Below are 18,131 nucleotides of genomic sequence, written 5' to 3'. Positions count from 1 at the left end.
CGGTGATGAAAGAAAAATATAATAAATAATGACTCACCAGGTCAGCATCAGGTATATAAAATAGGTGAATGTTTCGGTTTGAGATGTATGCCAAGCAGATACTCAGCTACAAAGCCAAATTATTAATCTCAGAAATTTAGGTTTGCATGATTGTTTTTCCACAACAAGGTATTTTATTTAGTGCATAAGTGAAATTAAGAATCGAAATTTTTAAGTGAAAATCTCCACATGTTTCATTATGGAAGGAAAAATCAAATGCGCATGCATAAAAAAACTGTTTGCGGCTTTGGGGTCCCGATTTTAGATTATTCCAGATAATGGGCGTCCCGATTTCAGACTTTGTATTGTACTCTGCATAAAATATAAAAAAAGATGATCCAAACCTACACAAAAACTAGCCTCCATCTTACAAATATCTCGGAAATTATTTTGAAGATAATCCAAACTACTAGCATTTAAGCTTAAATTAAATGCAATCCTTAATGAAAAAGTATGGGACACTAAATTTATGCAAATTCTGAAAATCCTTCATTTAAGAAAAACAGTTATATTCAGATGGCACATTCAGAAGCATTAAAATGAAGAATATGCACAGAAAGAAGTTAACTAATAATTTACGGAAAGTGGGTTTTTTTTTTTTTTTCTTTTCAGTTTTTGTTGAGTTAAAATTTAATATTTTTGCCAGTCATTAAGAAGTAACGAATGACTTGCTTTTCCTAATAAAATGTTTTCACTTATTCAGTTACATAACATTTGCATATATTAAGGAGAAATAAAGCACTTGTATAATTTCTCTTTTTATAGACAATGCAATAGAAGCCACTTTAAACTACGCCAATACACGGAATTTGTGAATAAGGTTTTATAGAAATCATATTGCTTATGCCATGTACAAATGCTTCAAATTTAAGAGCAGTTTCCAATAAATTACAATCAGTCTGCCTCCATTCAACAAATATTCTAAAGCTCAGAAAAACATCAATTATAAAATTAATAAAAGTTCATTCTCAAATATTTCATGCAGATGGAAACAAAAAGATATGTAAATAAAACACCAGTTATATTGTGAACAAACCAATTATGAGAATTTTAACAGTTATAATATCCACTTACATGAATATCGGAAACTAAAGAATTAGGTCTAAAATTCTTATAGTTGCTATTGCATATGCACTTACCCATTTGTTGCACAGTTCCATTACAGCTGTTCCACTGCCTGTGCTTTTTTGCACTACAAGATATGAAAAACAGATGGGTATTGTTGTTATGAAGGCAATTTTATACATATCATTTGCAATTTCCAGTGATATTCTCAGTTGACTTTTCCCCCTTTTTTGGATATAGTTGTTATATTTATCAGTAAAGGAAGTTTAGAAAAAAGAGTCAATCTTGCTTTTTAAATAGCTATTCAATTCCGAGAAGTGTATTTCCACCGTAGCTTTCAACTTTCCTTCCCTTTCAATTCTTCCAACATAGTGGTATGTAGAAATGCCAATTAAATAAAAATCCAGACAGTAATGATTCTCTTTGCTTAGCCAATCCTTTTTTGAATTGAATTTCAAGACTTCAGAAATAAATAAACAATCTAATGAAACTGAACTCAAAAAAGTAAATTCCACATTCCATTTCTCTAAAATTTACATGGTTTCAGATCTCAAACTAAGAGATTTTTAGCAAATCTAAGCTTTCAGAATGCAGATCTTTGTTTAGATCTAATAAAAATATGCAAAATTAATTGCAGCAATTAATGAACAATTATGATTTATGAATAAATTACACCACACAGTGCAACAAAAAAGAAGACCATATAATTTTAAAATTTCTATGAAGCCAACTTTATTATACTTCATAAAATCATGTACCACCTCATTCAGCAAATGCTTACCTTAGAATTAGGCACACAATTTTTAATTCAACATTTTTACACCAAACAGTTGAAAACACTGCTCCAACTATACTGTATAACAATAACGGACTTCCAGCAACAACTAATGAAAAATAACGGACTTCCACCAATAACTAATGAAAAATAAATGCATATAACTCCCCCTCCATTTGATTCAGATTTAACCTTGTGATTACTTCAGATTTTAGGAAGTTGGGGGAGGACTTTTTGAGGTTGCCACACCTTCCTTTAAGATCATGGAGGTAGGAAAGGAAGGAGGGGCCAAACGGCGCTAAAAGCGAAGCACTGCTTTGAAGCTTGGGTCACCAGATGGCGTGTTCTTTGTTTACATTCAGAAGCTCGCTTGACAGGATTCTGATAGTATTTCGACACACGACAGTTCCATACAAATCGAAAAAGGGACACTTTCGCATGAAAGAAACATTCATAGTGTGATGGATAATAGCAATTTATACAGTTTAGTGACATTTACGCAAAAATCACATCTTGGTTATTTTTCGATAACTAACAACAGTGATTTTGATTATGAATTTGTTTTATAAAATTCTAAGCTGTTGAACTACAAAAATAGATTTTAAGAAAAATGTTATGCTTAAAGAATGAAAAATACTAGAATGAAAAATGTTATGCTTTTAAAGGAAAAAAAAGAATGAAAATGTTATGAAATCTATTATTAGCATTAACTAATTTATAATTAGATGTGTAATGTCTTTAGCATGTATTCTCAAAATGTATTTGCATATTTTTATTTAATATTTCTATAATGCAAATTACTTTGCGATTATTTAAACGCAAAAAGAATTCTTCGTAAATGTAGAAATTTACGCATGTTATCGGTGGGTTACTATTTACATATATTTAAAAAGATGATTATGAAAAAGAATTACTACATTTTGGGTACACTCGACCTAAAAAATTAGTTATGTTTACGCATATGTGTTAATTACAAAAATAGTTATGTTTATATGCTACTATTTTAGTTAGTTTTACTTACGTTTCACGCATATTAAGAGTTTAATTTGGCATGACGTAAATACATTTTTAGTTCATATATAAATGCATGTATATTGCAATTTAACGAGCTAAAATCGCGACTCATATTGGTTATTAAATTATTTTTCAAAGTATTTTGATTCTCAAGCAAATGCTTAAGGAACTGAACAGCAGAACTGACCAAGCGAACCCAACTATGTCATCAGTCTCTTCTTTCGGTTTCAGCCACGAGAAGCTGATGAACTAGCCTTTTAGCCCTGCCGTACATGGAGGTTATTCTAACCACAGAACATCTAAGGAAAGGTTCCATTATGCCGCTAGAAAGCGGAGCGAAAATTCTCTAAGGTATTTGGCGACGGAACTTGGCGGCCAGAATTTCCCTCTCCGCGATGTGTATAGGAAATTGAGAAACTCGTATTAAGAAACGTCTTTGATGAAACATTTTCTTGTTTAATTTTTTGCAATAATTTAAAAACGGTTAGTTAGTTTTTTTTTTTTTTCCCTCAACTAATCCATCAATTAATTTACTTGCGTAAAAAAAATATTTTCTTTTGCTTTAAAAGAAATTTTAAACGATATTAATTTTATGAACTTTTGATAATGTGACCTTCGAACATTGATACAGGCTTCAAGCTTTGGCAACATATTTTGTGCATGCGCTGCTGTTTTCCACCATGTTGGAAGGGAACCACTCCTATTAGAGATGTTTTCCTTAACATATTAAAGGCGGGAGTCGTAGTACTACGATTTATCTCGACTATAGCTTAAAGGGAGTCTTAGTAATACGATTTATCTCGACTGTAGCTAGCACATGGATTGCGCAATGTGGTTTTGTATTTAGTATGTTTTGTGGTTTGAAGCTGCTCGCTTGTTCAAATTCTACTTAAAGTAAATTATGAAATCCTTCAATATGGTTTCACGTGAAAATAAAGATATATATGCAGACGATTTGATGGACATTGAAGAGCCAGGTCAGACTCCGCGATATAAAATTGATCCGCCTGGACGTCTTTCATTTGACATCAAAAAGCAGAAATTAATTCGGACAGAAAATAAAGGCAAAAAGCCATATGCCCAACGAAACTGTGTAGTTCGTGCGGCACATAAAAAAAAGAAAGTTGACTTGCTTCAAATGAGAGTTTTGCAATGCACCTCTTCACCGTGGCGAGTGTTATCAACATTAACGGTCATAAAATATACTAAATTCTTCTCATAATATGTACTTTAAAACATTTTTTTGCAATTAGTGTTTAGTTCTTTTTTAATATTTCTTGTAGTTTTAAGAGTTTTAACTTTTTTAAGTCAAAATTTTTTTATGATATTTTTACACAAAATATCGCCCGCTCTAGGACAAAAAACGAGGCGAGGCGGTCGCCACGTCACCTAGCATACTTTCATCAAGGTCCCCCGCATTTAATGTGTTAACAATACATATTCTTTGATTCTAACCTCTATTGTACCGTATACTAGAATTAAACTGATTTTGTTTATTTCAACATGAACTGCACGTACGCATGCGATTCTTGAAGTTATTGGGAACTTGCTTTGCTAAAAGACAATCTAATTGGAGCAACGAAAATTGGCTCTATGCCAGCTGACCGAATGACGCTCACGTGATACACAATTCGACAAGAAAGTGATCACTTTCAAAGTTGGCGCAAAACGCTTTCTTTGGGTGGGGATTGCTGTATGAAATTCCGACTTTTCCAGATTTTGACTAAAGTATTTAAATTCCCAGACTTTTCTCTGAATTTCTTGGTCAATTTTTGAATTCCCTGACTTTTCCCAGTATTCAGGGTAGCATGGCAACCCTGATACATACAATTTAAATTTCAGCAGATTATTACGTCCATTATTCACACCAAAATATACTTCCATGAAGAATTTTTCTCTCAGTGTATATTAAGTGTTGTTTCAGTAAAAAACATTTAGTATAACTAAGACGATACCTAGAATGCATTTTAATGGTTCTCTCATTTTATATTACTACTCTTAATCTCCATAATGTTTTACTGCCTTTCATCATTTAATCTTTTATTAGTACACAAATAAAGCCACAGAAGAAAATTAAATCTTTGCTGAATCTTACATCACACATTAAAAGTTCAGATCAAACTTCAGACTTATTTTTCAGATGCAAAACTTTAAAATGCAGTTTCCACTATCACACAAAAATAGGACATTCTTTGCAAACTGAAATTTTAAAAAAAAATTACAGTACCAGCCATTTATTAAACTCACTGGTTAATAACATTCTAATTTCCAGAAATGAAGAATATATATATACTAATCAACACAAAAAGTGTCATTTATTAAACTTATCTTGAAGACGTATAAAACTCAAAACTAGCAAAAGTCTGATTATTCAGATCCAGAATAAACTGTGGCTGATAAAAGCTCTCGGTAGTTACCTATTAGTTACGTAGTGCTTCACAATAAAAATAAAATAGGTTTAGCAGAATTTTTTTCCGGAAGTTAAAACTAAGACCCCCTGGATTTTGGGTATACTTTCCTAGTTCCTGTCAGACAATGTAAGCTAATCTGTCCGGACTAGAGCTAAGAGCAATAAGTAACTTTGTCTTATGATAAATAAAAGCAGTCCTCCATTGGAAACAAGTTTTTCGATTATAAATCAATGAGTGTTTCCAGGATTAAAGGTTAAGTGGTGTTTAAGTGAACATTTTAACCCTTTGTCAAACATCTGAGAGGGGATCGAAATGCATACACACATTAAGTTTGCACGGTATTCTCAGAAAACATCATGAAATGCTTCTTTGCATTATCGTACATTATCAGTCTTCGAATGTCACAGAGGAATGGGTCATAGTAGGCTGAAGAAAAAAGAAAGCATCGATTTCGCTTATAATAACCATGAAGTGACAAGTCAATTTGATAAAGGTGCGATCTTCCTGCTGGCAAAAAACAGGAATTTTGGATATGAACAAATGTCTAATCTTTGGAATATGGTAACAGGTAGTTTGGCAACATTTTGGTAAGGCGATAAAGGTTACTAGCTAGGACTTTAGCAGTGTACATGGATAAAGTCAAGAGTGTGCACAATACCATTTTTGTGCAATTCTGGGATTTTTTTTAAAGTGAAAATAAGTTGACGTGTACATGGATACAGTGTATGTGCCATTCTTAAAAACGCGGCAAACAGTGGGCAATTCTGCACTTTCCCCCAATTTCGCACGTCATGATTAAGCACTTTTCTTCCGTAACAGTTCTAGCATAAGCGTAATTCGGCTAACAGATTGTTGTAAAAAAATGTTGAGTAAAAAAAAACATGCCTTTACTTCGTGAAAACAAAATGGCGTGCAAAAAAAATTTGCAGGTTGCTGTAGCAGGGCTGGTCGCCACATTTTCGCCAAAAAATCGCCAAGTTACAATAATCCGAAGATTAACCGAAAAAATCACTGGAAGAAATATTTGCAGTATGCATGACTCATAACATGTCTAAAATAATTCAGCCCTGAAAGAAAAGGCTTAATTGCTGAAATATTACGATACGTTTGGTAAATGCAGCCAAAGAGAAGTAGCATTCAAAATAGAGTTTTCCTAAAAAGCATTGTGGTATACTTAATGAAATAAAAGCGATAAAAAACTAGTATGAAATGCAAATATCTCACGGAAGCTCAACAGGGATGGAAAATCGAGATGCTGAAACTGCTCTTTTAGAATGATTTCAAGCTACGATATTAAAAAAAAAAAGTGTTTCAATTTCTAGAGCTCTTTTGACCACAAAAGCTGCAATTTGATAAAATGCTGGAGAAAACCTTTTGCTAAATGATAAATGCCAATTGATGAACTCTCCAAAAATGTTCTCCAAATCTCAATACATAAAAACCCACAAGTGTCCCATCTGTACCTGGACACATGCAGTCACACACTACTTCCTATATAACTGCCCAGACAATTTTAATTTCCCATGGAGAGTCAATTATTTAAATATAGGTAAAATATATTCATAATCTCTATTGGTTTTGGTCACAGATGTGGAGTATAAAATAAGCTGTTTTAAATATGCTGCAATTAATGAACAGAAATAACTACACAAAATTACATGCATTACAGCAACTGTAGCAGCTACACCACACAGCTCAGGTGCATTTCTACACTATACAATAATCATGATTATTATTAATCATGATCATGATTATTGTATAGAAATGTGCAATTAAAATTAGTGTATATAGTGTAGAAAAAGCTACACATATTAACACACAGTAAATGGAAGAATACTTTGATAAATATTATACATACAGTTTAGCTTTTCAGAACTAAGCATACAGGCGAACATAAAAACTTGAACTGTTTAAGCAGTAGTTTGGGCAGCAGAAGGCACATAATATTATAAATTGCTGAATTTAAGTCATTTGCACCCATCAGGGTTAGCAGATCATTAGTATCTACAAAGGCTGCCTCAACTTTCATAAACAGAAATTTTCAATTTATTTGGTAATGCTTACAAAGTAAATGTCTACTATCCAAATAATTACTAACTCAACACAAAACATAGGACTCATGGGAAAGGATTGAAATAAGATTAAATGTTTAACTGCTTCAACTCTTATTTCTCTTCCTGAATTTTAATTTTTTAACTCGTATATGGAGTTCTTTTAAAACTTCCCCTAATTTTCATGATAATGAGAATTGAATTAAATCAAGGATAATATAATAACTAGGAAAATATACCCATAAAAGAAAATAATAATAATTTAATTAACTAGGAAAAAATAATAATAACTAGGAAAATTACTAGGAAAAAATACCAATAAAAGAAAAACAGATTTTGATATCGTAAATGAAACATCATATTACAGTAGACTACAGTTAATGTTAATCTTCGGATTTTGTTATGTTGATTTGTTAAGTCCCACCTATTTCCTTCTTGAAGATGGAAAATAGAGAAAAGTGAAGAATCAGACAGTGCTTGGCATGTTTTTCAAAACTGCCAACTTGAAAATAACACACGAAAGAAATGCAAAAACTCAGTATCCATGTACACATTGACCTATTTTTACTTGAAAAAAAATCAGAGAATCGCACAAACTCAGCATTGCTCACTCCCTTGAGTTTGTCCATGTACACATCGATAAAAATGGGGAATAAGTGGGCAATTCTACATTTTACCCGATAATACACTGCCTACTGCAATCAAGAATTTGGTTAATATAACCAAACTATAAGAGAATAAATTTTTCGAAGATCATATAAATTGCAAATTGACACAGAAATGCCCCCCCCAAAGAGATGGGTTGGTCGTCAAACAACTTGGTTTCAATTTCAGCCATCTATTTAAAATCAAGCACAAAAGAAATCTTACTTTGAAGTAGATACTGAATAACCAGATTTTGAGAACAGATATAAATCTTTTTTTAGAAGAAAAAACTTCCTGGAAACATCTGACAAACTAAGGTTGCTATTTTGCTTAATTTAAAATTTTACACTGGCATGTTCTCTTCCAACATGAGATTTCATTAATTTTAAGATTAGGGGTAGAGTATCAGTCAAATAATCTCTAGAACACATAAACTTGTGTTTTTCAAGTTAAACTGTGGTGAAAATAATTTATATGTTTTGGATATTTTTATATTAAATTAATTCTATTACTATTTCGAAGAATAATTTTATTATTTAATGTTATCAAAATAGTCATGGGGAAAAAAAGCAATCACATTAGGCAGCAGATATGTGAATTTCAACATACTTTTGTCGGTCATTCTAAATGAGACATTTTCAAAAAACAATTTTATACTGTTAAATAGCTTGTGTAAAACTTATCTTCAAGTAAAAATATAAACAAATACTAATTGTTTACAAATGCAAGAATGAATTCTTAATTTATTTCTTGCATTTATGTACGTCATGCACACATCAAAGTATTAATGGCAGTTCTCATACAGTATAATGACCTATCACGTAAAATGTAATAGTATGTATGAATGACACACAAAAAAAGCTTAAGAATCTCAGGTTAACATAATGAAATGTCAGCTATAAAAATATAAAATTTAGTCACTTGTAAAGGAAATGAAAAAAAGCTAATGTAATGAATGTGATTAAGGTATAGCTGCCAAACTTGAAATATGAAAACCGAGGAATTCCCAGGATGTTTTCGCACTATACAAATGATGCCAATTCAAAAAAAAAAAAAACTGAATCAATTAAAATTTACTTTATAATGGAAGATTCAGGTACTATTTCTAATGTTATTCTGTTGTAAAATATAAATAAGATATTTTATGTCTTGCTAATTTTTTATGTAATTTTCTTGCACTGATGTAATTTTTACGTGTCTTCATGTAATTTTCTTGCACTGCTTTCCACTGAGAAAATCCTATGTACAGAAGATAACTTTTAATAACTGTAATGCTACTTGAAACCAACTGCATTATTTAAAAGTTAAAAGCCGGAAGATTCGATCTTCTTGGAGATGTGATTAAAAAACGCGAGTATCCCAATGAAATCAGGAAAGTTGGCGACTATGTAAAAGGGGTTTATAAATTGCATAATACGCTTCTACACATCCTTGGTGCATACACACTTTGCATGAATCTTGCACACTGTTACAATATATCCAGCTTTTGGAAGACATTGCACACTATAATCCAAGCATTTTTTGAAGAAAAATTCACAATAGTTGTTTTGAACGGTTACATATACTCAAATCTATAAAAATTTTAACTTTATTCGTTAATAAATATATTTCAGGAAACCTGAAAAGAACACCTGCACTTAATTCATTAATGCAATATTTCCCCCACAGTTTTTATGTCCAAAATACCTAAATATAAAATTAATGATGATTTGCAAACCATATGTCCCTACACAAAGAATGAAACAAGCAATGTATAAAATTTCTATTTGTGAAATAGTTATTTCAAATAAAAAAGCAATCATATATATCACTAGCAGTAAACAAAAAGAGTACCTGAAATTCTGCACTTTTTCGTTCCAAAAATACACTACAAAATTTTCAAAAAATGTAATTACTTCAAGATATTTAATGCAGTCAATCTTCATCAAGCTATCAGGTTGATCGGAAATTCATGTCATATTTTTACTATGTTTTTGAAAGTTGATTTATTCCTATAAAAATAAGAATTCAATCAATAATGTACAAGTGAAAAACTGTACCAGGTGCCGATTTATAGCATCACCGAAATCGGACTTTTTACGATTCAAGGAATTTTTCAAAGAGCAAAACAAATAGTAATCTGAACGTACAAGGTCAGGTGAGTATGGTGGCCGAGGCAACACATCTCAACAGCTTTTAGCGGGTAACTAAACTCATGTGTGGGTCTTGCGTTGTCTTGGAGAAACACGGCACCTATACAATTCAAATGCTCTGGCTGATTTCAATTGATAGCATTGTTCAATTTCTTACAGTACACAGCTGAATTAATCATTTGATTCCTTGGTAGGAGCTCGAAACGCACATCTTAGAAATCCCACCACACTGACGGCATTACTTTTTCCTGGTGAATGTTCGCTTTGGACATAGATCGAGATGGTTCATCCTACAGTTTCCGAGACCGCTTGCGTGCGCCATTATTGTACACATTCTATTTCTCGTCACCAGCCACCCTACGCTTCAGAAAAGGTTTGTTTTCTTCATGTTTAAGAAGGAAATGATAGATGTTAAACGGTTGACCAAATGGATCTCCTTTTAGCTTATGAGGAACCCAAACTTGCTTACGAATCTGAGCTTCTTTAAATGGTCATGAAATGAACGGTTGATTGAGCAATGTGTATTGCCTCTGTAATCTCTCGTGTCGTGAACCACAGGTTAGACTTAACCATTTCCTTTATTTTGTCATCGATAGCCTCCAATGGTCTTCCTGACCGAGGAGCATCATTCATATCAAAATCGACACAACGGAATTTAGCAATCCAGTGCTGGCACTGACGTGTCGTTAGAGCATCATCCCCATAAACGGAACTTTTTCACAAGCTTGCTTCACATTCTTGCCTTTGCGAAAATAAAAAAGCAAAATATAGCTAGCAGTCCATACAAAATCTATCTAACCCATTCGAATCAAACAATTTCTGTTTATTGAATGGGTTAGAAGTGTGACCTTACATAGTATTTCAGTAAGATACGTGTGCATGGTGCTTCTACTCCAAAAAATGCACTAACGACATTTGTTAGCAAAAAATGACATGACTTTCTGATCAAGCCTATATAAAGATAATGAATGGGCTTTTATGTTACAGACCCTACTGAAATGAGCAGAGCTGCAGGCTTGGATTGATCAAACGAAGATAAGCACAATTTTCCAGCAGGAATTCTTTCTCAAAAATTGGTGAAAGATATAAATTCAGTAAAATTTTAAACACATGGTGCACGCAAGAACAATCAACAGGATGGGAAAAGAAATTACATCAGAAACTATTAATACTCTTATAGATATAAATGTCAAAATATAGCATATAAAAATACTGACTTTTGTCTTAGCTGAAAATTAATAGGTCTAAGCTTAAAACCAACTTGCAATGAAACAATATTTAGAATTGATACTAAAATTACATTGGGGTACAAGTGAAGCTTCAGAGCATCAATGTGTTGCTAGATTGATAATCAAATGAAAATAACCATGAGCTTCAATTTCTTTTCTGAATGGTCTATATTATCAATCATTTAGTTTTAGTCACAGCGTGTTCTTCACGAAGACGTTACCAGCTGTTAATCTACAATAATCGTTCCTGTCTACGGCATTGCTTTATTCTTGCAGATAATGAATGCTCTCATGCTGAGGTAGATTACGAGACAGCTTGTGTGTTTAAATATATCTGCATACACTTTGGTTAAATAAAATTAAAATTTTATTAAAATTCAACTTGAGTTAACATCATAAAAGCTGATGGATTTGTAAGCACGTGGAATGCTTTCTGTTGAACTTTCTGAATTTTTAACAAAAGGGTCTTTTACACCCTTCATACATTTCGATTGGTTATCTTGACACAGTAGTAAGACTACACAGAAATCTTGACTTACTGTATGTTACTAGAACAAGTAACTCTACTATTCAAATTTATTATGTAATTTTAATTAATTTAACTGATTTTTTTTAGTTTTAACTAATTTCAGAACACTTGCTTAATACAACAACGAAAAATAAGATTTTTCTTTATCCCACTCTAAGTATTAACAATTATGCCTCTAAAATTTGATGGCTTAAATTTCCTACTAAACAGTTAATATTAGGATTTCATTAAAAATTTTACAACAGAATTTTTTTAAATAAAACAAAAAATTGAGTAAATTAAATCACGCCGGAAATAAAATCCAAAAATAAAAAAAAGAATTTGAATATTCGACTGAAAAATTCCGTGATTAAACTAAAAAATAAGTAGCTCACGCGATTATTTAGGCCGAAAGTTTTAAAATAACCAAAGGTAAAATTCTTTAAAAATACAGTTGGTATTATATATCACTGTAATAAAACATTTTAAATGTTAAATATGCTTCTATTTCTAATAATTAACAATGGATCAACATGAAAATAATTAACAATGGATCAATTAACATTCAATGCATATGTTAATGGCTGCCATGTTCGCTAACACATGAAAATATGGATCTACTATTCCAAAACAGTAATACACAAATTAAATGCTAGAATTTTAGATATAACTCACAATTTCGATTCAAAAAAATTAAATTGTTACATAGCTTACGTTGCTAAAGACAAAATGTTCAATACGCTAGAGGCGTCCCGCGTAATATTAAGCGGCTAAATTGTTAGGCTTAGCAGCGGCTAATAGGGTTAACCGGCATATTATATCTTTTCATTACATAAATACCTTCGCAGTGCATTGAATACTATCATACATAAATGAAAATACAACATATCCTTACATATAAATAGATATGAAATATGGCCATTATGCAATAACTTATATATAATACGACAATATAATTAATTGCCACAATAAGCGACTCAAGCATACTATGCGAAAAATTAAAAACACTTACATCAAGTTTAAATCACATAAGGAAGAAGATAAACAACATAATTTTACTTCGAATAAGAAGCTGCACACGTTTAACTAGAAGTGTAATCGCACATCAACTTTAAAACAGATAATTTTACACTAAGAAGTACAAAAATGAAAATGGCACTTACCCAGCATACAGCGGTTAGAAAAATGCGCTAAGGGGAACATTGCCATTCATCACTAAACTAATTCAATAGCATTTTTAGATAATGTAGCATTAATAATTTCCTTTTAAATTTATTATTTTAATAATATAATAAGATTATTTTGTCAAAATTATTCAAATATTTCTCTCATGCTCATAAAGTGATTCTAGATATTCTAATGTATATATAAACAATTATTATTATTATTATTAGTGTTATTATTCCTTGCTTGAGAGAGGCTCTTGAAACTCAGAAATGATTGTTTGAACTTTAAATTTATGGTTAATTAATAATTAAAATTTTGCATTGCGATGACAATCATAGAAAAGAGCATAAAATGTTACAAATATTGGATAAGGTTCGGAGAACAGCCTTGGTTGCGCCAACTTCGCTCCTTTAAGGATATGGGCGGCATTTCATTATGCCAACGGAGAGATTCGGAGATCATCACTCGTTTAGTGGTGTTCGACCTGAGGGCCTTTACCACTACATGTTTATCAATCCCCTAAGGACCTGTAAAAGTTCGTTAAATTCCATAAACTGGAAAAGTCCTGTGCACTTGTAATAAAAGTGCAAAGTCTTTAGTAGTGAAGAAGTTGATCAGGGGTGACGCCATATATCGGCCACAGATGAAGTCTTCGTTGGATAAGCTATAATAGCATTTCGTCTGAGGCGAAAGTACCTATATCTTAATACTCATAGGGAAGTAGACTGTCACGTGGTATACGAATTTAATGATGATAAAGTCAGCAGCCTTGATACCGGGAGAAGTCCATAGTAAGATAAAAATGATGATAAATATGAAACAAAATCTAGATTAAATAGTTGAAAATAACAAAATATATGCAAGAACTACCATCTAACATCATGATGTATAGTTTTGGGCCGTTTATGCGGCTGTTCGATTAGATAGTCGTACTCCCCTATGTTTTAAATAACTTCGTGAGTGGAGGAATCACATTTTTCGTAGAATTTGAATGTAATATTTAGTAATTCGGCATCTAATGGTAAAATCTTTAGAGAATTATGGATGGCAGTGTTCCTAACGAACCACGGAGAGTTCGATAGGAATTTGAAAGTTTTTTACTCTGTAAACTTTGAAGCCTTGCTCGGTTTGAACGTGCAGTAGTTGCCCACGCCAGAGCGGCATATATAAAATATCATGTGAGGAACAGGTGCTAGGGAGAAAAGAAATACATGGGGGAAAACGGGATTAAGATGTGTTTATATTTGTTTGGTATCTGATTGCTAATTTGGTTCTGTTATATTGCTAAATTAGCATTAAAAGTCGAGTAATATGCGTCTATTGCGAAAACGCAGGGCAATTAATTTTCGATCGGATTTTATATATGTATTAATATATCACATTCTTGCTCATATGATCGGCATATGTATCAGATAATTAACTACTTTTGACACTTATTTCTGGATGTGTATTATTTTACAACTTTTTTGCTTTGAAAAACCAAGTATTGAAACATTATGTGTATGTTTGTGAAAATATTATTTCAGATATTCTCGTATAACTAACTATACTGTAATCTCATATTATTCAGTTCTCATATTACGGTAGAAATATGCTTCTAATATTTACTTTAAAAATGCAGTATTTGATAGCCTTCCACATAGTAGCCATTATAGAATTAGTTCTGTAATGTTATATAATGTTAATTGTCTTATGCATTATTTTGTCTAAATATTCATTTTCATAAAGAATATATAATCAATGTAAAGAATCCAAGTTCAATATATTTTAAAGACAGAGACTATTCTATTTACTATTCTGTCGCTGTCCCCAATATGTGAAATGGAATTCTTCAGTCGAAATCCCAACCTCTGCTCATACCCAGCGATTTTTATGACTCTCCTTTTTTTTCCCTTTATTTTCCGAGATCTAGAAATTTCGCCATCCCCAGTATCTACCTGCACGATCGCATGAAAAACTAAGGTTAGAAACTTACCTTCATTTTTATATCTTTAAATGAGACACGTTACGTTCCGCAAAAGAAGAAAAGGGATATGTGGTCGCGTGTTTACGAACAACAACATCCGCATGTGCTATGTTTACAATGGTGTCGATAGCAGATACTCCGCTGAAATTAATTGATTTTTCGAATTTTGAAATTTATGGCTATTGCGAGAAATTAAAAAATATGTTTGGAAATAATTTCTTCCTTGATGTCAACAAGAAGGGTCTTTTGTTATTCAAAGAAAAACATGTGAACAATATTTGTTTCAAAGTAATGCCGGATATCTCGGTACTTATAACGATAGCTGTGTTAAGGCCGAAATGAAGAAATCAATTAATTACTAAAAATCTGTGCAAATTTCTGCAAAAAACGAGGTAAGATTTATAGGTACTATTCGGTTTTGAGGGCCGTAAAAAATCGCCAAACTATTGTTGATGCCAATGCTGCCAAAAATAATTGCGGCATCCCTAACGCAAGAAAGGAAGTATAATAGTAAATAACTAAGATTGATGTTTTAATTTAGATTAAAAGTTAGTTTCATATAATACTCTTTTATTATTATAATTTATATAAAAAGGCGAAAGATGACTGAATGGAAGCATAAGAGTAAATAACTATTTCAGATCATGGCTAAATCGCAGAATAGGCTGCATCAGTCGATGTTGTGTTTACTTCTCTTATGCTTGGACACGCCTTTTTATGACGTAATATTGGTTACGCCTCTTCTTAAAAACAAGTTATAAGTATGCTATGGCTTCGTATTTAAAGAAAACTTAATTATATGTTAACTGAGTTGAAATGGTAGGTTTATAATGTTCTGCGCGAGATTTTATTAATTATAAATCTACTTTTGTGTGTTGTGTGGTAATGTTAACATTTAACGTAACGAATTATATCTCATAAATGTATTATTAATATACCAAACGATTGAAAACGATCATTACTAAACTATTGAAAATACTGAATGCATGAGTTAAAAATTATAACCTTAACTTCTGAAAATACAGTAAAGAATTCTTTTGCTTAAAGAATGTTTTGATTATTGATGAGTGTGTCAAAATCGGTGCTTACTGCAGAATGGATGAGTATCTGAATCTGGATTTTTTTTTATCAGTTGGAGCGAAGAGGTAAAAAGAGCGTTATTGAGTAGTGTATGGAGAAAAGTTTGATCGCAATATCGTATAAGTGCCCAATTTGTGGAACAAATATGAAACTAGTAGAGCGAAAAAACCGTATAGACGGTTTTGAGTGGATGTGCCGAGTTACTGGAGGCGAATATAGGCATCGAATTTCAAGGTATGTTCGAAAGAACTACTGGTTTGCGAAGAGTAAATTGAGCATGTGTGATGTTTTGCGAGTTACTTATATGTGGTTGGGTAAGTGCGGGAATGATTTTATACGAGCGGAATTACGTATTGCTAAAAATACGGTGACAGATTGGAAGACTTTTTGTAAGGATGTATGCATGGAGTTGTGTTTGAAGGAGAATGTGATGTTGGGTGGGGAAGGCGTGATTGTCTAAATCGACGAAAGCACGTTTGGCAAGCAATAGTATTATAGAGGGAAAAGAGTCGAAGGAAGATGGGTTTTTGGTTTGGTTTAGAGAGGGACAGATAAATGCGTCTTTAGAGTTGTTGAAAACAGAGGTGCCGAAATGGCGTATTTCCAAACCCTAGCCCACTTTTCAAATTTTTGACGTCACGGAAATATCGACTAGTTTCACCTGGCAAGACGCCTACCCCACTTTTGACTACTACGGCGCGCTTTCCGAAGAATTGTGCTGCTGAATAGTGTGTTTAGGTGCTAATTGTGAGATTTTCGCAATTTAAATTATTATGAGATGGGAGTTTACGCAAAATCTTTAGTGAATGGTTATTGTTTAACGCCGTAGTGTATTTGAGGAAAAAGGAGAATAATTCACTGCTGATGTATACATTAACAGTATGAAAAATTTGGAAGGTGATACTCGGCAATAAATGTGCTGCATTTCATCGCAAAATTCAGCGACGCCAGTAAAATAAACGAAAGTGTTCGAAAAACTTATCCACATCTAAAGCCACTATACAAAAATTGTATGTGTGCCAATACAGCAATTTAAATAAAAAAAATTGCAGAAAACTTCAGATCAAGGAATAAGAATTGCAGTGCCTCTATGTGCTTAAAAACTACGAAGCATTCTGCTGACTTTCGTGCCAAAATCAAGTTTGACAAATAGATTAATACATTTTGTTGTTTCTTTTAATGTATATATTTCAAAATTATTAAAATAACTTGAACAGTTGTTTAATTGCTTAAAACAGCAATAAAGTTCATTTATAAAGATATACAAGGAACTTCATAATTATCAAAATATTTCATTGCTTTGATGAAAAACTAAAATTACCTAACTTTTATAACATTAAGTATCTTCGTAGCTGTAGTATTATGCTCTGTTTTATAACTTTATTCATTTGTTATACATTAAAATATTTTCTGTTTTATTTACTAAATGTGTAATCAATTATCAGGATTACTAAATGTATTAAGAATTTCCATACATGCTTGTGCAGTGTGAATGCATGTTTGTGTAATGAACTTTGATTTTCATGAATGAAAAAGTAATACAATCTCCGAATAAGTACTTTTTTGTTTTCCAGTTCCTGTGTTTAGCTGTAAAAGTAAATTCACTTCAAGTATGTGTCTATGCAATTTTGACGATGTAAATGCTGAAATGTATGTATAGTAAAAACTCAACGAAAAAAATATCCGGAAAGCTCTTGAAATTTTGGATAGCCGAGCATATAAAAAATGAAATATTGTAATAAGTGAATGGAAGAATAAACTACTAGTCTAAAATCATAAAAACAGTTCATCTTATTTGTATCAACTTGATTATCAAAAGCCAATATTTAATATTATGCATGATTTTGAAAAAAATGTATGCTGCTGATCTTTGGAATATGATAATGGGTGATTTTTACAATGGTTGTTATGTGGATTAAGACTGCAAGTTGAGACTTTAAATATGAACAACAGTAATCTGAAAATTTGAAGTAGTAACTTTATATCCAACAATCTCTGCGAAATAACTTCCATATTTTAAGCAATCAAAATATATATTTTTAACCGTTT

The 18,131-nt window shown here is 31.9% G+C and overlaps 1 protein-coding gene across 2 annotated transcripts in view; it reads right to left on the bottom strand.

Moving 5' to 3' along the window:
* Positions 1-1,210, bottom strand: part of LOC118202975 (uncharacterized) — a 32,375-nt gene extending 31,165 nt beyond the window's left edge. For both annotated transcript variants that reach the window (XM_085822421.1, XM_085822420.1), the window contains exon 1: positions 1,179-1,210. The gene's annotated coding sequence lies outside the window, so the exon portion shown is untranslated. The remainder of the gene's footprint in view (positions 1-1,178) is intronic.
* Between the last annotated feature and the right edge of the window lie 16,921 nt (positions 1,211-18,131).

The sequence above is a fragment of the Stegodyphus dumicola genome, chromosome 8 (genome assembly GCF_044657685.1).
Source record: "Stegodyphus dumicola isolate Sdum_Otavi_A_Nest chromosome 8, ASM4465768v1".
Taxonomy (NCBI): Eukaryota; Metazoa; Arthropoda; class Arachnida; order Araneae; family Eresidae; genus Stegodyphus; species Stegodyphus dumicola.
This window is presented reverse-complemented; position numbering and strand designations above follow the sequence as displayed.